The following is a 21,508-nucleotide window of genomic DNA, read 5'->3' as shown; positions in this document are numbered from 1 at the left end:
CTGCTGGGTAGGGAGCCTGCTTCTCCCTCTCCTCCCTGCTGGTGCTGTCTCTTACTGTCTCTCTCAAGTAAAATTTTTAAAAACTTAAAAAAAAAACCCAACACACCCCAAAACCCTCAGAGTTATTTCCAAGGCCCATTTTAAGCTCATTCTACTTTTTTGGTCACACACCACCCCATGCTGGTCTCACCCCAGTGGAAGTCGGATGGGTGGGGGCATGTGGGAGGTAAGATGTTCCACCTAAGGCAGAACACACTGGGCCAGCTTCGGTCTTGTGAAACCAGGTGGAGCCGGCTCCAGGATCCTGGGCACTGAGGGTTCCTGGAGCCACGGTGGTACTATTGACACCTCACCTGGCCCCACAGGTGCAGGCAGCCTCTGGGCTCGGCCCCATTCCCAGGAGGTGGGTGGGTCTGCAGTGGATGTTTTCTGGGCTGCAATGCTCTGTATTTGCAGGTGTCCCCCTCTCCCAAAAGCCCTGGTGTCTAACGCTTGTATATTGTGCCCTGAACCCGCAGGTAAACTCTTCAAATCCTCTGGTAAATGACCACCTGGCGGGGCTGTGCCCACCTGGCTGGACCTTTAGGATATTGACCTTCACCTGGGGAACCACACTGGCCCCACCTTTAGCTTAACAGTGCCTTCTTGGGGGTTTGGCCCCTCTTGCTCAGCCTGAGAGTGGGGTGGGGGCTGAATCCGAATCCTGGACCATCCACATCCAGTTGGGAAACCTCAGGCAATTTTTGATTCTCAGCTTCAATTTCCTCTTCCCTAAAATTGGCCTTCGGGGCTAAGCTGCTCTGCCCCTCTAGCCAACTCACTCCCAGGTGTCCTTAAAAGTGCCCTCTATCCTGTCTCAGGAAAGCTTCTCTACTGGGCCCCACCCTCACTGGATTTAGCTGCCCCTCCCAGGTGCTTGAACAGCCCCCAGGCATAATCCCTGTAAATGAGTAAATTACCCATTCATTTTACCACTTCTCCCATCAGACCTGATCTAACTGCATGTTACACCCTCAATAGCTGCTTCTGGATCTGGTGTGGAGCTGATGTTGGGGTCTGTGGGGTGGCACATTCCTAATTTAGGACACGGGCACCAATTCGCCTTTAACCAAGACCCATCCAAGAAAGCATTGGCCTGGGGCTATCCATGGGCGCTTCCCAATAAGAGCTGACCTTTACGAGCTCTCACCATGTGCCTTAGCTCACGTCCTGCTGTCCTGCTCACGGCAACCCTATCCAGATGGTGTAATTATTTCTCCCTTTTACAGATGGAGAAACTTGGGCTAAGAGAGGAGGTCATTCATCAAGGTCACTCAGTTGGTAGCAGAGCCAGGGTCTGAACCCAGGTGTGTCCCTTGGCCCCTTGCCCTTATCTGAAAGATTCCCTCCCCCAGCCTGGGGGCAGGGCCTAGGTCTAGGGAGGTGAGCTAGGAGGGAGAGTCAGGAATTCAAATTGGTAGAACTGGTGGGGGGGAGGGCAGGAGGTGCTGGGGAGTGGCTGGTAGTCAAGGCTTGGGCAACAGGGTGCTCCGAAGAGCTTCACTTTGGGGAGGGAGGGGATAATCGAGCAGGCGCAGACCTGCTGAGCCAGAAATGCCCAAGGGTCTCCAGTGGGAAGCATAGGGAAGGTGGTTGTGAGGTGGGGCCCGCAAAGAACTCCAGGGTGGTGGGTCAAGGGGTAGAATTAGGCACAGAGGCCCCACCCCCAGAACCATGAGGATTTAAGGAGAAAGAGGCCTCTGGGAGGGCAGGGGGCCACATTTTCTAGAAGGAGGGAGTGGTCAGCCTCCACAAGGTCAGGCAAGATAAGAGTCACTGAGCCCAGCCTCCCTCGTGACTGTGACCAGAGGCTGCTGTCCCACCCCAGAGGCTTCCATGTCCTGGCCATGAGGGAGCTGGCCCCCTCCCCCACTGCCACAGGAAGCCTCACTGAACCCTGATGATGCGGAAAGGCTCCCCAAAAGAAAGTTGCAAAGTTGGAATTTGGAAACTCCAAGTCCTCCCCACTTTGCGGCCTTGGTCCTCTCATACCCCTCTTGCTACTCTGTCGGAGCCCTCAGGAGGTTCTTGGTGCTCCAGAACCCTGTTTCCTGCTGAGATTCAGAAGATTGCTCTCTCAACTCCTGCCCCCCTCAGGGGCTAGAGAGGAACCTCACTGAGGAAATGGAGCATTGCCTCACCTTATCCCCACCTTTGCCCCAGGGTACTCCCCCCCCCCATCTGCTGAGGCTCTGCTGGGCTTCTTCCTGCCTCATCCAAGCCAAATCTGCCCCATTTTACAGATGAGGGAACTAAGGCCAATAGAGGTCAGTTCTAGGGCAGCCGGCTGGCCACTGTAACAGCTAGGATTTGGATCCAGGTCCAACTGCCTCCCTGAGGGCTTCTCTCAGAAACACAGGCCCACCAACATTCATTTCTACCTTACTCTTCACAGAGCCATGACTGGGCCTCCTCCTTCATCCATCCATCCTGTGGGGCCAGCCGCTGTTCAGACACCGGGGTCAGAGCATCCTGCAGAAAGACCCCAGAACAGACCCTGCCAGTCTAATGGTGGAGTCGACCAAGAAACCAAAGGGTTTATTGGGAGGTTAATTGGAAGGGAGGAGGCTCAGGGCCTGAGTGGGCTTGTACCAGATAGGACACAGGCAGTTTTCCAAGAAAGAGAGGCCTCACTGAAATCTTTCTCTTTATTTCATAATAATTTTTCTTTTTCTTTTTTTTTTTTTAAAGATTTTATTTATTTATCCATGAGAGACAGAGAGAGAGGCAGAGACACAGGCAGAGGGAGAGGGAGAAGCAGGCTCCACGTAGGGAGCCTGATGTGGGACTCGATCCCAGGACTCCAGGATCATGGCCGGGGCCAAAGGCAGGAGCTAAACCGCTGAGCCACCCAGGGATCCCTCATAATGATTTTTCAAAAAAACAAAAAACAAAAGTAATACATAGAGGTGACATAGTAATTCCAACAATACAGGGGATTAAGGGTGGAGTTAAACCAGAAACCTCCCTCCTCACCCCCTCCATCATTTCCCTCCCTCCCCCAAGACTCCTGCCCCAGCTTTCTTTAGGAATTTCATTTTTTTTAAGATTTATTTATTTATTTTAGGGAGAGAAAGAGAGCATGCGCCCATGTGCATGCCAGCCAAGAGAGGGGCAGAGAGAGAGGGAGAGGGACAAGCAGACTCCTTGCTGAGCACAGAGCTTGGCACAGACTTCCTCCCAGGACCCCAAGATCATGACCTGAGCTGAAGGCAGACATTTCACCAACTGAGCCGCCCAGGTGCCCCTAAAAATAAAATCTCAGAAAAAAAGAAAGAAAGGGGAATTACAGGATGTCACACCAGGAGCAACACTGGAGCTGGCACTGAAACACGGCTTGCCAGGCAGAGCACATGGCATAGGCAAAGCCCCTTTCTTGGCCCCACAAACCAGGGCAGTCAGTTTCTCTGTTACGACTTCGGGCAAGTAGCCTGCACATCTCCTTGCCCAGATCCAACCCTTCGCTGAGTATTCTCTCATTTCCTCCCTTGCTCGTGGTCTTCCAGGGCCATGAACCACCACTGTGCTGTTCACTAGCGTGGTGCCCACCTCACTGATGTCAGTAGTGTCAGCAACTGTCAACTGAACAATGACAATGGAGTGCGCAGCTTTCTTGGACTCAGGATGTCAGGCTCTGCCTGGGTCTGTGGGATGGCAAAATGAGGGCAGGTAGGTAGTAAGGACGCCTCCTCCCAGCAAGGCATGGCCTTTCTCTAGCGAATATCATGTTGGGGGACTTTTCTCCATTAAAAAAAAAAGATGGATTTAATAAAATATTTTATTTATTTAAGAGAGAGCACACATGTGCAAGCAGGTGGAGGGCAGAGGGAAAGGGAGAGAGAGAATCTCAAGCAGATTCTGTGCAGAGCATGGAGCTGAGGAAGGTGAGGCTCCATACAGGGACCCAGAGATTATGACCTGAAATGAAGAGTCAGTTGCTCAGGACGCCTGGGTGGCTCAGCGATTGAGTGACTGCCTTCGGCTCAGGGTGTGATCCTGGAGTTCCAGGATTGAGTCTCATATCAGGCTCCTTGCAGGGAGCCTGCTTCTCCCTTTGCCTGTATCTCTGCCTCTCTCTCTCTCTCTCTCTCTCTCTCTCTCTCTCTCTCTTTTTCTCTCTCTGTGTCTCCCATGAATAAATAAATAAAATCTTAAAAAAAAAGTCAGTTGCTCAACTGGCAGCACCCTATTTATTTATTTGAGAGAGAAAGAGAGAGAGGCAGGATAGGGGAAGAGACAGAGGGAGAGAAAGCCAAACAGACTCCTCGTCTGACTCAAGGGTTGGATCTCAAGACCCTGAGATCACCACTCCAGCTGAAACCAGTAATTCGTTGCTTAAGCCACTGTGCTGCTCAGACACCCCAGGGGAACTTTCTTTAGATGTGGTACTGTTTTAAGAGGCAAGACAAAACTCTTGCCTATCAGTGGGGCTTGGGTTTGAGTTTAGCCGTGTGACTTTGAGCAGGTGACCTTAACCTCTGAGCCTTAGTTTCTTTTTAAGATTTTATTTATTTATTCATGAGAGAGAGAGAGAGAGAGAGAGAGAGAGAGAGAGAGAGAGGCAGAGACACAGGCAGATGGAGAAGGAGGCTCCACGCAGGGAGTGTGATGTGGGACTCGACCCCGGGACCCCGGGATCAGATCATGCCCTGAGCCAAAGGCAGATGCTCAACTGCTGAGCCATTCATGCATTCCAATCCTTAGTTTTCTCATCTATAAAATGGGATTATAATAGCTATCTTCTCATAGGTGGTTATAAGAAACAGCATGCCCGTGTGTGTGCTTTGCTCACAGGTAGAATAAGGATTCAACTTTGGGAACCAATAACAGCAACCAGGAATTGGGTGGGGCTATTTTTGCAAGAGTGATTCTGCTTCTTAGTTGAGTAACATGAACACCAGGTTTCTGCAGGGCCACTCTCCTGTGTGTACGACTCAGATTGCATCCATTATAACAAGGAATAAATGAATCCTGCATGACTTGGGACACAGCAGATATTGTGGTAGGAGAGAAGGGGGAGGGAGTTGGGAGGAAATTCTTCATCCATTCATTTGACTTCTTAGTTGATCACCTATTTGGTGGCTGGCATGAGCTAGGTACTGAGTCTACAAGAGTGAATAAGAAAGTCTTCCTGCTGTCATGGCAATTGCCCATCACGGGCATCAGGACTGTATCAGAATGAGCAGCCTGGGATCTGCAGAGACTTCCTGAAGGGTTGATGTCTGAGCTGAGGAGGAGTTGGCTAGGCAGTGGTGGGGAGAAGGAGGATAAGTGTTGCAGGCAGGGGGAACCCTGGGTTCGAATGCCCAGAGGTGGGAGAGAAAATCATGGCATGCACAGGAACAGAGAGTTTGCCAATGTGGCTTGAGCTTGGGATGGGGGGAGGTTAGATGTGATTTTCCATGGAATATACTTACACCAAAATATATTTTTTAAAGATTTTATTTATTTATTCATGAGAGACACAGAGAGAGGGGGCGGGGCAGAGACACAGGCACAGGGAGAAGCAGGCTCCATGCAGGGAGCCCGACGTGGGACTCGATCCCAGGTCTCCAGGATCACGTCCTGGACTGAAGGTGGTGTTAAGCCACTGAGCCACCCGGGCTGCCCCAAAAATATTTTTTTAAAGATTTATTCATGAGAGACACAGAGAGAGGTGGAGACACAGGCAGAGGGAGAAGCAGGCTCTGTGTAGGGAGCCTGATGTGGGACTGGATCCCAGAACTCCAGGATCACGCCCTAAGCCAAAGGCAGACACTCAACTGCTGAGCCACCTAGGCATTCCTGAAATTCAAATTTATCTAGGCATCCTGTATTTTTTATATTTGCTAAATTTGGCTGTCACATTAAGAGACTGTGATTTACCCTTTCAGGATATTTTGTATCATTTCATTTCTTTTTTTTTTTTTAATTGAGAAAAGATAATGGTAAAAGTGACAAATCACCTCTCCTGTCCTTCCTTGATCCATACTACATGACATAACAATCATAGCTGCTTTGGCCAGGGCTTGCCAGAGCCTGATTCTGTATTCTATCTGCCAGTTTCGTCTTAATCAGTCCTCAAAAGAGCCCTGTGGGCAGGTGCTGTTATTCTCAGATGACTGATGAGGGAAGATGATCAGAGAGGTTAGGTCCCACGCTAGACACACAGAGGGAGCGGGAGTACAAAATACACCTAGTTCTCAATGGCTCTCCTATCCCCACGACTGTGTGGTTTTTATATTTCCTTTTTTTTTTTTTAAGTTTTTATTTATTTATTCATGAGAGACACCGAGAAAGAGAGGCAGAGACACAGGCAGAGGGAGAAGCAGGCTCCCTGCAGGGAGCCCAGTGCAGGACTTAACTCCAGGACTCTGGGATCACACCCTGAGCCAAAGGCAGACGCTCAACTGCTGAGCCACCCAGGCGTCCCTAAAGATTCTATTTTTAAGTAATCTTTACACCCAACATGGGCTCAAACTCACAACTCTGCGATCAAGAATCCCATGATCCACTGACTGAGCCAGGCAAGTGCCCATCTTTCTGATTTTAAAGGGAATATGTACTAAGCATGGAAAATTTGGAATGTTAGGGAAAGTTAAAGAAGCAGGAATAACAAAACTTTAACCAGTAGGATATGAATTGCTATACTGTTTGGGGGGAGTATACCTGGACAGATTTATTCAAATTAAAAATGCCCACATAGCACTTAACCCATAGATTCTATTCCTGGTAGACTATTCTGCAAAGTAAAAGCAGAAGAATGTAAAGATATATATTCAATAACTTTAAAAAGTTGTTTTTTAAAAGCACCAAACTGAAAGTATTCTGAATAGCTAGGATTAAAGGAAGTATTTATAGAACCTTCATACTCTGGAATCTGTCAGCAATTAAAAAGTGAACTTCGGTGATATAAACTGAAAGGATATCTATGACACCTTCTTAGTGACGAAGAGCAAATGTGCTTTACATTCTAAAGTGATCTACAGTTTATACAGTATATATTTTATACTTTCAAAAAAGTAAAGTCTTCTTTGGTAACATGTGAACAGATACGTACGTGTTGGTGTCAGAGAAGGGAGTGGAGATCCGTGTCAAACCATTAATGTTACTTCAGAGGACAGATGGGAGTGGGGAGGAAGAAGAATTCGGAACTTTTAAAAAATGTACTTCAGCTACAATTATTCCTATTAGAAATATTACTTTTGTAATAAAATACTAAAATACACATGTATAAAAAAATTCGCAACCTCTAGAGAGAAACTGTAAATAATTTGGTGTATTTTCTTCACTTTTGCTTCTCCATGGATCAATATTTTGCACTTTGCATATACTTGCAGTTTTTTTCTCTTAATATCATTTGCACATTTCTAGGTCATAAAACATCTTTGTAAACACCAGTTGTAGTGGCTGCTTAACATTTTATCATGTGGCCTGGTAAACCAGTCTCTTATTGTCAGACATTTATGCTGTGTATGATTTTTTCCATTATTATAAATGACACTTGAAAAAATATGACTGTACATTTTCTTTTTTTATGTTATATTTATTTATTTATCATTAATTTTCAAACACAAATGAAACAAGTGACTACTGAGTGCCTATTAAATTTCAGGTGTGCTCTGGGCACTGGGGTTCCAAGCTTATGGTCTGGTTACAAAGACAGGTCATCAAGCATATGGTCTTCAAATGTGGTTAATTTCTTTAAAACAGAATCCTGGAAGATGGATTACCGCTGCTCTGAGGGGGTATTGATCATTGTAAAAGATTTTTCTTTTTGACTCCTACTGTCAAATTCACATTCAGAAATTTTGAGGCAATTTGTATACTTCTAACAATATATGGAAATGATTATCCACCAGACCCCTGCCTGGTGTTTGAAGGCTTTCATTTGACACCGGTTCCTGATTTGGTAGAAAACAAAGCAAAAAACACCCAAACCCTCAGTACCTTGTAGTTTTAATTTGCATGTCTTTGGTTATTAGAAAACTGACACTTTTTTTTCCCAGTAGTTTCTTCAAATAGTGATTTCTCTACTAAACTATTTATGGAATATGCCTTTTCTTCCTTACCAGTGCCTGATATTTCTTTTTTTCATTTATTGCGTTCTTTCTAGGATCTGTTTCTAGCTCCTCCCCACACACCCGTTTGTACACACCGGGTTGACAGCAATAGCTTTATAATTTAAATATCTGTTAGAGCAAGTCCACCCTCATTTGTGGGGAATGATAGCTGTTTTTGGTTATTTATTCTTGCAGGTGAATTTAGAATTTTGTCAAGTCTTCTTAGGACTATATTAATTTTATACGTTACATCCAGTATGCATTTACATTTAATATACATTAAATTTATACATTAATCTGGAAAGAACGGTGGCATAACCAACCTTCTTGAGGGGGATTATTGAATTGGCTTGAAATGGCTTTCTGTCTTGGGTGTGCTAGGGTACAACTTCCCTGCATATGGCAAGTTTGAGTTCTTCTCAGATTTTGACAGTGGTGTGGGCTTTTGTCCGGTGTTGAAAGTAGCCAGAGGTCCATTAAGTAACTCCCAAAGAAGTAGCTACAGCCCAGGGCCATCTCCAGCCCCGCAGCCGGCCATCTCAACGATGGCCACAAACCTGGGTCCAGGCGGGCCAGCTCAGGCAAGTCGCTTGACCCCAGGGGCCTGCGAGGGGCTGCGATCACCGGAAGGGGCTGGCTGAGCACCGCGTGCTCCCCACCTCCGCGCCCTCTGAACAGGTAAGCCCCAGCCCGCAGGGCTCCCGGAGCCGGGACCCGAGGGGGTGCTGGAGTCAGGGGCTGGGGAGTCAGTCCCCTTTCCCTCGGGACCCAAACGGCCCGGGTGTCTTCCGGAGCCCAGATCACGCCGCCGCCCCCGCAGGCTTGGGGGGCTGCGCCTTTGACGGTGGCGTCCCTGCGGTGGGCACAGGGTGGAGGTGCGTAGGTATCGTGGAGGTGGGGCGCACGCAGGTCGCTAGGGTTTCCTGATGGGGGCCTTCGAGGGGTCAGAATCAGGCTCGATGGGGGTCAGCGCTGAGTGTGCGAGCTGGGCGTGGGCCGGTGGGGGTCCAGAGTCCCCTCCCTCGCGGGGGGGACGGTCCGGGCGTTTCGGGGGTACGGTCTCAGTTTCGCCCCTGCACGTGAGGTCGGGGTCGGCCCGGGCGCCCACGGTCAGGGTCCCCGGTTCTTCCGCGCACCCCTCCCCCACGGCGCCGTCCAGCAGGCCGGTCGCCCCGCCCTGCCCAGTGTTCGGACCGCTCTCCAGCCCCGCCCCGCCGCTCAGGCCCCGCCCACGCCGAGACCCCGCCCCGTCCCGCCTGGCCCCGCCCCGCCGCTCGCCCATTCAGATGTGGGTCAGGGGTGAGCGGGCGGCGCCGACGTCACAAGCTTCCAAGATGGCGCCGGGCGGGCGGCTGTGAGCGGCGCTCGGGGCGCGCTGGGCGGGGAGCCGAGCCGGGCCGGCGGCGGGCGGACGGGGCGGGCGCAGGCGGCGCGACACGGGCGCCGCAGACGAGGGGCCGCGGGCAGGGCCGGCCGGCCGGCGGGCGGAGCGCCGCCGCCGACGCACACGAGGTGAGAGGCGGTGTGGGGCAGCGGGGGGCGCGGGTGGGGGGCCTCGGGCGGGCGCGCCCCCGGGGAGAGGGGCGTGGGCGGGCGCGCGCTCGCCGGGGCTGGGCGGGGGCGCACGCGGACCCCCGGCCGGTCGCAGCCTACGCCGGCTTTGTGGTCCCGGTGCCCGGCGGGGCGCGGGCGGCGGGGGACCCTGGGCACAAAGCCCCGGGGCCGCGCCAGGCCGGGGCGCGGGTCTGCGGAGCGGGGGTCGGCGGGCGAGCGGGCGCCGGCTCTTTGTGCCTTTTCATTAGCAATCTAATCCGAATAGCGTCGGGCGAGCTGCGCTGCCTGACAGGCGGGCGGGCTTCCATTATGCAAACGGCCCTGCGCCCGCGGCCGCCCCTCGGAGGGAGATTTTGCTCGTTCCAGAACTGCGGCCCTCCTTTGCCTGCGGTCTCTTTTCTTGCCCCCTCCCCGCAGGAAGACCGGCCGGGGCAGGGGCAGGGTTGGCCTTGGAGGGGCCGCTCCCAGAGGGCCAGGCCCTGCGGCTGGTGGGCTCGCTGCCCTGCCCCCAGACCTCTCGTGTAGGCAGCCACTTGGCAGGAAGAGAGATGGGCTTGGGGGAGGGGGTCGGCTGGCAGGGGGAGGGGACCGGCTGGCAGAGGAAGGGGGCTGAAGGGCCCCAGCTTGTCACTCTCTGTTTATCTACCAAGATGGTTCATATTCACATAGACCTATTCGGTGGGGAGGGTAGGTGGGGGGGGGAAGGCAGGGATGCCTCTCCCTGGGGGGCAGTGACTTACGGAGAGGAGGGAACGAGGTCAGATAATGCGCCCAGCGGCCCCACCCAGAACAGCGTGGGACTCTCTGGGGAAGGGAGCCCAGAGCTGATCCGAATGGGTTGGAATGGTTCTGAAGTTATTTATCTGTGTCTTCTATCCCCTCCACCCCCAGTGTCTTTTCTAGTAGGAGTTGCCAAGCACATCTGGAAAGCTAGGTTCCTGGCTCGCCCCTCAACAGCAGGAGGGGTGTAACCCAGGGAGGCCACCCCTCTGACATATGTGGTGGGGGGGAGGGGCAGAGCTTTGCCCATAGGAATCCTGTGGCGGTGGATTGTTGACTGATGTGGTGATTGCTGTGCCTCTTGTGCTGGGGGGAGGAGGAGAGCTGGCAGGTAGTGGAGGGGCCTCCAGAGCTTCTAGGCTGAACTTGGGGCACTTCTCCAGGGACTTTGGATGGAGGGATGGAGCTAGGTCACTCAAACCCAGGACCTTTCTGGAGCTAGCATTTAATGCTTCCTGGCTCCTGGCTTTACTTCTTCCCCTCCATTCCCATCTGCCAACTCTGGACTCCCTGGCCCTTTTAGCAGACATTTTCAGGAGCACAGGCCATGTGGCTGGTCTGTAGCCCTGGCTCAAGGAGAGAGTGTACACTTAGCAGAGCAGGGTTGCTGGAGTGGTCTGAAAAAAAGCAGATGGGCTGGCCTCAGGCTGGCCTCCAGAGACAAAGCTGTGTGGTGAGATTGCTGGTTTAGCGGGCTCTTAGCACCAAGGGGGGGATGGGAAGCTGATACTTGGGGGTTGAACTGAGTCTTTCGGCCCAGGACTTGGTCGACGTGCCTTGGAGTGAACCTTTGGTCCTGTACAGTTAGGCTTATGAAAATCTCTGGGTCCGATGGGCAGGCAGTACACTCGGAAGGCTGGGAGGGAGCTCCTCACTTGCCTGCCTACCTTCAGGGTTAGAACTCCCAGGTTGGTCTGCTTTCCCTTGGCTTCTGGCTTTCTGCAGACCAGTTTGGGGGAGTTGCTGAGTGCCTCTTGCCCAGCTTCTCTGGCCGTTTGACTCAGAGTGCTGGTGTGTGCCCAGAATTTCTCCCTGCAGTGTTTTCCTGCCAGTTGTTAGGACTTGTAGATTAGTCACCCAGCTTTTACAGGCGATTCCTGAAAAGAAAAATCTCCCTCTGGTTGCTGGCTCTGCATAGAGGAAGAAGCAGCCCGAGGGAGCCAGGCCTTTAATTAAAGCAAAACTGAAATGATTGCTGCAATTGCTGGAAGGAGAAGAAGCAGTGCAGGTGGGGCAGAGGCGCTGCGTCCTGTCCTGCTGTGTAGTACCTGCTCTGGGGACAGGTAGGCACGATCCCATCCTCGTTCCCTTGTCTTGGCCAGCAGCCCAGCCTTCTCCACAAGCTGCAGTCCTGGATTAATCCTCACGTAGTGTTTTCTTTCCATAGATCAGATTTCTCATTTTGTTAATAAGCACAGCCTCCGATCCACTTGAAGTCAGCTGTCGTGGACTTGGAGCAACAGGGTTTTGCATTATTGAGCTGACAGGCCTGCTGCCTTCCCAGAGTCCTTATTGTGTGTCAGGGTCAGATCTGGTGGGGGGAGGGGGGTGGCGTGGGGGCAGTGCCTTTTAATCAGCAGCTAGCCCCCAGAGAAGGGCTGGCTGGGCAGTTCTGGTGAGTCGGAGGAGTGAAGAAGGAATAAAGTTCAGTTTACCTAGGGGACCTGTGGTGTTGCCCTTTTGCTGGCCTGTTGGCCTCAAGCTGTCAGCCCCACCCAATAGCTTGCTGCCTTGCCCACTGGGGCTGAAGGCCATTGCCCCCCAGGACCTGATCACCGAGGGGGTGGGGGGGGTCTTCCTCTTTCTGCCACCTGGGAGGCAGCTTTCACCAGAGAAGAAAAACCAGTCAGGTTCTTGCCCTCCTGCCTCTCGGAGTGTGGCTCACATGAGGGATTCCTGGAGGACAGGGAGAGGGAACGGGACTTAGTCTAGAGTGGGACGTTGGCTCTGCCGTTTACTCTCCTTGTGACCTTGGACAGTGATTGACTCTGAGCCTTAGGGTCCCCATGTCCAAAATGGGAGCGGAACTTGAGTTTATGTTCATGTCTCACTGCCCTCCAGAGCTCAGCCTGGGGAAGACGGGCCAACAAACGATGGTAAGATAGGCAGATAAGGACTGGCACGGTGCTGTATGGAGTGCAGAGGGCACTATGGGGATGGTTGTAGCTGCAAGGCATGGAGGAAGGGGCCAGCTCTGGGCTGGAAGAGAGCCATGTACACCATGCTGGGTTCAGGCTGACAGTAGGAGAGGGATTTTAGTGGGGGAGTGCATGGAAAGTCAGTGGCAGTGTGGAGTGTGGCAGGGGAGACGGGAGAGCCCTGAGGCAAGAGCTTGAGCCTGCAGATGCGGTGTGTTAGAGAAGCTAGCGCAGGAGCACCCTCTGCGTGCCAGGCACCCTGTGAGGTTCTTTCACAAGCTTATTCCTTCAACAAGATTTTCTGAGAACAAACACAGGGGCGTGGTGCCCAGCCCCTGCGGCTCAGCTGGATCATACTGGTGCTCACAGCCTTGCCAACAAGTGGTCGAGGTAGGGGCACACTTGAGTTTTCTCGGAATCCTTCCAGAGCAGCACAGTGGGTAGTCAGTCTCCTCTTACACATTGGTAAATGAGACTCAACTGGGTCGTTACATAACTTGCTGGGGCTGCTAGTAAGCAACTGGTCAGGCTGGGAATGGAGGGTAAATGCCTTGGACTCCAGGGCTTTGTGAGGGCCCATGTGGTGCGGAGTTTAGAGAGGTTTAAGCTGACAGCCCCCTCCCCAAGGGGATCCTTACTCAGGCTTAGGGGCTTCCAAACAGGCCGGGCCAGTTTGACTCTGCCTGGCACAGCCAGCCTGTGCTTCCTGCTGGGAGGGGCCTTGCCCCAAGGGATAGGGACCTGGGTTGGGGGAGGTCTCTGAGAGCTCCTGCAGCCAGGAGTGGGCGGAGTGACAAAGCAAGAGAAGCAGGTGGGGGTTGGGGTTGTATGTGTGCCCCCACTGAGCTTGATAAGGGAGGGAAAGCCAAGAGGTAACTCCAGGCCTGTCACAGTCCAGGAGGGAAAGGCCCAGGCTGGGGTGCCTCTGCTGAGGGAAGTGCAGCTGGGCTGCATAGAGAGAGCGAACCTAAGAACCTGCTTGGGACAGTCAGGAAGGGGTTCAGAGCCCCTCCTTCAAACTGCTCAGTTTTCATGTTTCTTATGGTAATGTCCCATGTAGGTGGCGGAGACGGGGAGTGTGGCCTTGGGGTCAGAGCAGGTCCTTCTGTTAGTGAGTGGGGACACAGCAGCCATCTATGCCAAAGGACCTTGCTGCTGAGATATGTAGCCTATAGTGGGAGCCTATTTCCTCTTTGAGGGTAATTCACTTCCGTGGGCACGCAGGGAGAGTACGGATGAGGAGGGAGAGCGGGGTGTGGAAAGGCAGGTGGCCCAGTCTTTCAGGGCTGTACTTCCAGTTCTTCCCATCCATTCCATGGCTATTCCAAGGGCCACTAAGGAAAGGCAGCGTTTGGCGTTGGCTAGGGGGCTGCTTCCAGGTGCGGAGTTGGCCTCTTGAGATGGAAGGGCTGCTGGCTCTGACACGGGCGTGGCCGCTGTGCAGACTTGTCCCATGCGTTCCAGGCTGGCGTTCCAGGCTGCAGCGGCCTCAGGCTTCTTTCCCAGCAGCACCTGTGGGTGGGTGGGTTCTCTCAGGTGAGTATGGGGAGGGGCCACACCAGTGCCTTGAGACAGGTGACTACCTCCCCTCACCCCCCAACAGAGTAGAGGTATTGTTCCCATCACCACACTGGGGGCTGAGCTCCCTTGGCCTCTTAATCACCCTGGTCATAGGCCCGTGAAGGAGGAGGAATGCCTCATGGCCTTTGTAGTCCCCCCACTTGTGCTACTTTGGAAGATTGTAAGATCTTACAAAGTGAATTCTTGTTTCTGAAATGATGAAGGGAGAGTAGGGTTGATGGCTGGGAAGGTGGGGTCTTGGCCTCAGTGGCCGCCTCTCTGTAGACACCATGGTACTTCCCTTGTGATGGGTGCTTTAAGTATGTGTTGTTACCTGTGCTGCCTGGAAAAGACCTGCCTCCTGGTGGCCTAGTTCTCAGTCCTGCACAGGAGGATCATCTGGGACCTGGTAGAGGCTGGCCCAGCCCAGACTATTTCTAACATCCATGGTTCCTAAGACTTAGAGATGAATTTAATGTGCAGCCAAGATTGAGAACTGTTGCTTTAGCAGGTGATTGATCTTTGTTGGTAGTAGAGTCAATCAGGTGGTGAGCCCAGATGGTCCAGTGCGTTATGATCTGGGGTGGTCCCGAACTGCTTTACTCTGATGGCCCAGTGGGACTGAATTTACAGAACAAGGTGGGTTGGTCTTGGGTTAGCTACGAGGGTCTTGGAGAAGCACCAGATACAGAAGGGATTTACTCTTCATGGTCCCTCTTACTTGGTGGCAGTGGGAAGGACCCCACGCCAGTGTGCACTAAAGGGTCATCCCCTTGGAGGCCCCTGGGCCTGCTGCCCTTGACCTCAGGACTCTTACTCCTGCTTGGCTTTCAGAGTTTACCTGTTCTGGTTTTGTGGTTGCATTTTTGGCTTTGGTTGACGTCTGTCTGCCCTGGCAGGGCCTGACATAGTGACATTTGAGATCCTGTGGCTCCCTAATGAGCCCCCTGTGGCCATAGCTGGGTTCTCCTGGGACCTGAGCCCTTGCTTTTCTCTTTGACCTCAAGGTCCCTGGGAGAGAGAGATTAATCCCTGAGGTTGCTTTTCTGGATTGTTATCTGGGTACGATGTGTAAGGGGCCAGGAAAGAGTATGCAGCATTGGAGGGAGAGCTTCAGGTAAGACCTAGCTCACCTGGCACAGCTCTCTTTGCTAGAACAGAACAGTAGGCGTCTTGGGATTTAGGGCATATCTACGGGCAGACAGAGCATGGGACAGCCCTGCATGCTCTGGGCAGCTTACGGAATGAGGTGAGCAGCAAGGCTCCTGAGTCTGTGTGCTTCTGGTTGGTGTCCTGGATAGGAAGTGCTGTCCTGTAGGGAAGGAAGACCAGCTTGGGCTGGGGCAGTGAAGGAGGGGGCAAGAAGTCTGGGCTGGTAGTTGAGGAAGAAGTGGGTGGTGCTGGGAGCACAGGCAGGGTGCCCTTCCTTTCTGTTCTTTTCTGCCTGTGCACATGTTGGTAGGTGGACCCTGGGGTTCTGTCTTAAGAGCCAGTGGTCTTGGGGTGTGTTCCTGCCTCAGCTCTTCTGTCTGTTCATCCCACCTGCCTCCTACCCTGCCGCAGGACTTCCCTGCCCTGCCCTCCGGTAGAAGACCGCTGATGGTTTCTTTCTGACAGGTGCTCCCACTTGAAGATTGGGAGGATGGTTCCCACAGAGTTCCTGACAGAATGTTAGGAAAGTAGAGACAGAGGAGGGCCGGGGCCTCACGTTTGGGCTTTTACCCCATGGTAGCCCTTGTGTGAGGTGTTCCGAATTTAATTCTGAACATAACCCATGGAATGCCAATCATTTTATCAACCTTCACTGTACAAGTGGCTCGGAGAGGTTAGGCAGTCTCCGGTCCCATAGTTAGGTATCAGGTAGAGAAGTTATTTTTTTAAAGATTTATTTGAGAGAGAGAATGAGAACATTGGGTGGGGAGCTGAGCTAGAGAGTATTCTCAAGCAGACTCCCTGCTGGGCACACAGCCTGGTGTGCTTGATCACAGAACACCAAAATTGTGACCTGAGCCGAAGTCAAGTCAGATGCGCTACCGACTGAGCCACCCAGGCGCCCTTGTTTGAGAAGTCCTAAGACTAAGGCAAACACAACCACACATGTGTGTGGCAGCCTTGAACATGTATGTATGTGTGGACTCTGAGCAGTGCTTAGGCCTGAGGACAGTCAAGGTTTTCATTTTGAGTGGGATTGGCCATATGGCTGGCTTAGAAAAGCCTGGAGCTGCACAGTAGTTCCTTGTAAAGTGAGGAGGGACCAATACAAGCCTGGTGAGTAGGTCTGTTTCCCATTCCCCCCCAGGAACTGGAGGTCAGATAGAACTCTCTGGGCATCCTTATCCTTCCAGACCCAACCCCTTCCCTTCTGGTACATTGGACTGTGTAAACTTGGGCTTCTTTTGACCACTTTCAGAAGATCGTGAGGGGGATGGCCTGGGGGTTCCTGGGAACTCAGAGCTGGGTTCTTTTCCTTCTTTTGGTATTCTCACGGTGCAGGCAAGTGAGAGTTGCTTGGCCACCACAGCGGTGCTGTGATGTGTGGGACTGGGCAGGGTGGCCTCTCTCAGTGATGTGAGGCTGTTTCTTGGTAGATGGGTGATCTTGGAGATGAGGAGAGGGGCCAAGCCATAGCCACCAGGTGCCCTGAGTGAGCCACCTCTAGTGGGTGCCTTTCTCACTGCCACTAGACTCAGGCTGCAGGTGGGTTGAACACTGAGCTTGGGTTGTCCTTGGGCTGTGGTAGGTGAACCTGAGCACCAGAGGGGTACAGCCCGAGAGGAGAGGACTGTTTCCAAAGTCCCACATTCCATGCATGTGTTGACGTTGATAAGGGCGTCAGGGCTGGCTTAGCTGCTTTGGGCAGGAGGGGACTTTGACTTCATGCCCCCAGCAGGCAGCGAGCTTGCACATCCTGCTTCCTGTAGCACCCCTCCCCCACCTCCCCCTCTGACCACCTCTGCCTCCAGAGGGCGGGGGCAGTCAGTCCAGGGCCCATAGGGGAGAGGCCCAGCTTGCTACCAAAGCATTGCCAGCTCTGAGTAAGCAGGCCCTTGGAGGTCTCTTCAGAGTTTGTCAGTCCTGCCTCTTAGAGTATTTGGTGAACAAGTGTGGTTTTGGGAAGAGTGCCTCTCTGTGCCTCACTTTCCTTGCCTGTAAAATGGGTAGTTAGAAATTTTTGAGGTAGTACATGTCAGCCTTCTCAGAGTGATTTGCAGACTGCTTGGGGTCCCCAAGACTGTTTTCACAGTACTTAGAAGTTACCAGCCTTTGCCCTGTGCAAAGCTGTGGTGGGTGGTACACATGGCCCAGAGTTGTGTTCTCCACGTTGGTGCTCCAGACAGAGATAACCAGTCTTAGGAGTGTCCTGGGGAGGCAGTAGAGATGACTGAGTAGTAAATCTAGACCCTGGGGTACACACGTCTTTTTTGTATTGGTGACAAAATGGGGAGTATGCATGACTACTGTGAAGTCAGCTCTTGGGATCCCTGGGTGGTGCAGCGGTTTAGCGCCTGCCTTTGGCCCAGGGCGTGACCTGGAGACCCGGGATCAAATCCCAGTCGGGCTCCTGGTGCATGGAGCCTGCTTCCCCCTCTGCCTATGTCTCTGCCTCTCTCTCTCTCTCTCTCTCTCTCTCTCTGTGTGTGTGTGACTATCATAAATAAATAAAAATTTAAAAAAAAAAAGAAAAAGAAGTCAGCTCTTGTCTCCAGAAAGCACTACATTTGCTTGGGCTGTGCTCTGAACTAGCTGCTTTTTCTCATGGAACATTGTTTTTACTTGAAAGAACGACGGACAGACAAGGTGTGGTTATTCAGACTTGGAGAATGTGTTCAGACATTTTCTCAAATGAAGAAAGCAAGCTTTGTCACTTTAGGAAAACAAACGATATGTGTTGCCAGTGCTAGAACACCTCAAGGGAAAATGAGAGTTTTAGAAAACTCTTATCCATCACTGTGAGCCTGACTTAGCCTTCACTGATAAGATCAGTGGTGATATTAACACATGGAGTTTTTTGGTGTCCTATAATGAAATGTGACAGCATTGGGAAGATCTGATCAAGTCAGTGAACCAAAATTTTCCAAATGACCAGCGCTTGATGTTGCACAATCCTGCGTGGATAGAAGTGCGGTGAATACCAGTGGATTTTTGCGTAACTCAATGTGAGAATAGTCATGGATACGATTTCAGTCTCCATTGCAACTTTTTTTTTTTTTTTTTTTTTTTTTAGATTTCTAAAATATATTTCTTTGAGACAGAGCACAAGGGGGGGAAAGGGCAGAGGGAGAGGGAGGAGCAGACTCACTGTTGAGCTCGGAACCTGATGCAGACTCCATCCCAGAACCCTGAGATCATGACCTGAGCTGAAGGCAGACACTTAACTAACTGACTGAGCCACCCAGGTGCCCCTCAGTTGCAACTTTTAAGGGACCATCGCTTGTCAAGTTTGACTATAATATCAATGTAGAAGAGCCATGATTAAGCTGAAAGGATTATTAAAATACTCCTCCTTCTAGGGGATCCCTGGGTGGCGCAGCGGTTTGGTGCCTGCCTTTGGCCCAGGGCGCGATCCTGGAGACCCGGGATCGAATCCCACATCGGGCTCCCGGTGCATGGAGCCTGCTTCTCCCTCTGCCTGTGTCTCTGCCTCTCTCTCTTTCTCTCTCTGTGACTATCATAAATAAATACAAATTAAAAAAAAATACTCCTCCTTCTATCTGTAAAGTCACATTTCTTCAGAGACTTAAATCAAAACTACTTAGTAGACTAGGTGTAGAAACAGATATGAGAATCTAGCCTCTTCTATTAAGTCAGATGTTACAAAGATTTATTTTTTAAAAAGATTTTAAAGATTTTATTTATTCATGAGAGACACACAGAAAGAGGCAGAGACACAGGCAGAGACACTTGCTTCCCTCCCTCCTTGCAGGGAGCCCGATGTGGGACTCGATTTGAGACCCTGGGATCATGCCCTGAACCAGAGGCAGATGCTCAGCCACTGAGCCACCCAGGCGTCCCTTCTCTCATGTATTATTTCACTCTTCTCAGCACTGATCCTTCCTGCCCGGTATTTACTCTCCTAATAAACCTTTATGAATGCCTGCTCCATGCCCAGTGCAGCTGTGGCTGCTGGGCTAGTGGGACATAGGGTCCCTCACCTTGGGAGCCTGGTTGGGGGTGAGGGTAGGTGCAGAAGGAAGCTGCTGGGCAGCTCGTGCTGATGTCGGGTCCTGGGAGTAATAAAGGGCCGGCTTCGCAGAAGAGGGCCCCTCAGGCATGACTGTGGACCAGCCAAGCTAAGAGGTGGGTCAAGGCCCCTCTGGGAAGCAACCTGTAGGCCAGGCTGGAGTGTGGACTTTATCCAGGCATCGAGAATGCGTTGAAAGCTTTAAGCAGGGGAGTGACTGTATGAGATCGGTGTTTGAAAAAGATAACTCAGGGTTGATTGGACTCCGAATTGGAGGGGGTGGAGGCTGCAGAGGGGAGATGTGTGCTAGACTTTGATATTTTCACTTAGAAGGGCATTAACTGCCCTTCCTGTCCGGTCCTTTGGAAATCACAGTGGGATTTCCCTCCTGTTGGGTGAGGCACACCTGACCTCCCAGGTATGGAGGCCCTGGCTTCTGTTGTCTTCTCTTAGGGTGGTACTTTCTGGGTGTCTCCAGTAGGACTGAACTCTCCAAAGCCCTTCTGGCATTTTGTTGCTGTATTTGCCTAGCTGTGTGGCCCTGCAGTGTTTGGAGGTTGGAGGGGGTGTCTCAGGGTCAAGTGACATGAGAGATGCCCAGTGAGTATCCCACAACTTTAGTCTCTGGCACTTCCTTGGATCTAGAAGGTCTCATCCAGCTCCTGCTCCTCTTGTCCGTCTCCCCTTTTTTTGGTACTCCCGCACAGAGCATGCCAGCTTTCTCAGTGGACTTGAAGATTGTGTTCCAGGTTATTTACAAATGTGTTAATGAGCGTGTAAATTACATATGTATACATATTGGTATAGTGGGCAGTATATACTCTTGCTTCCCCTACCTCCAGAAATCACCACTCTTCTGAATTGTGGATTAACCATTCCCTAGCTTTTCTTTGTTGCCACCGTGGGCTTGTCTGGATCCTTGGGCTGGCGGGGTTTGGCCGGAGTTTGTTCTTTGTGCACTCAAAGCTGGGCATTAATCTCTATTTGGAGATTCACTGAAGTGCTGCATGTAGCTGTGGTTTCTGCAATCCTGTCACCATTTGGAATGGTCCGAAGTGGCATCGCCCTCCACGTCATCATGCAGCCTGCCAATGGGGGTTCAGGTGTTTTCAGGGCAGGATTTTTGTTGCCTCCCAAGTATCCCCATTTTCACCCCACTGCTGGGTCTACTCCAGGTATTAAAAGCCTGTTTTCTGTCTCTTTTTAAAAATATTTATTTATTTTTTTAAAAAATATTTATTTATTTGTTTATTCATGATAGAGAGGCAGAGACACAGGAGGAGGGAGAAGCAGGCTCCATGCCGGGAGCCCGACGTGGGACTCGATCTTGGGACTCCAGGATCGGGCCCTGGGCCAAAGGCAGGCGCTAAACCACTGAGCCACTCAGGGATCCCCTGTCTTTCTCATTCATTCATTCATTCATTCATTCATTCATTCATTTGTTTATAAAAAGATTTTATTTATTCATGGGGAGGAGGGGGGCAGAGATACAGGCAGAGGGAGAAGCAGGCTCCATGAAGGGAGCCCAATTTGGGACTCGATCCTGGGACTCCAGGATCACACCATGGGCTGAAGGCGCACTAAACCGCTGAGCCACCTGGGCTGCCCTGTTTTCTGTGTCTAAACCGAATTTCGTAATGCTAAACAATCCTTCAACTTCCAGTGAGACTATTTTATCTTATAGATTTTACTTATTTACGAGAGGCAGAGAGGCAGAGACACAGGCAGGGGGCCTGCTTCTCCCCAAGTGTCCTGAGACTCTATTTTATTTTTTTTTAAAGATTTTATTTATTTATTCACGAGAGACACAGAGAGAGGCAGAGGCATTAGCAGAGGGAGAAGCAGGCTCCATGCGGGGAGCCCGATGTGGGACTCGATCCCAGGACCGACCCCAAGGTCATGTCCAGAGCCGAAGGCAGATGTTCAACCACTGAGCCACCCAGGCGTCCCAGCCAAGACTCCATTTTAAAAGTTGGGTGAGGGGCACCTGGGTGGCTCAGCGGTGAGCATCTGCCTTTGGCTCAGGGTGTGATCCCGGATTCCTGGGATCGGGATCGAGTCCCGCATCGGGCTCCCTGCATGCGGCCTGCTTCTTCTCCCTCTGCCTGTGTCTCTGCCTCTTTCTGTATCTCTCATGAATAAATAAAACCTTAAAAAAAAAAAAAAAAAGTCGTGTGACACCAGGAGTGTTTTCCTTAAGTCTCAAGAGTGGA

The 21,508-nt window shown here is 51.7% G+C and overlaps 1 protein-coding gene across 1 annotated transcript in view; it reads left to right on the top strand.

Moving 5' to 3' along the window:
- Positions 1 to 9,523: 9,523 nt before the first annotated feature.
- The window catches only part of HIC2 (HIC ZBTB transcriptional repressor 2), a 33,151-nt gene continuing 21,166 nt past the window's right edge, over positions 9,524 to 21,508 (top strand). The window contains exon 1 of the mRNA XM_055323352.1: positions 9,524 to 9,593. The gene's annotated coding sequence lies outside the window, so the exon portion shown is untranslated. The remainder of the gene's footprint in view (positions 9,594 to 21,508) is intronic.

Source organism: Nyctereutes procyonoides, unplaced genomic scaffold, assembly GCF_905146905.1.
Source record: "Nyctereutes procyonoides isolate TBG_1078 unplaced genomic scaffold, NYPRO_anot_genome, whole genome shotgun sequence".
In the NCBI taxonomy this organism is placed as follows: domain Eukaryota; kingdom Metazoa; phylum Chordata; class Mammalia; order Carnivora; family Canidae; genus Nyctereutes; species Nyctereutes procyonoides.
This window is presented reverse-complemented; position numbering and strand designations above follow the sequence as displayed.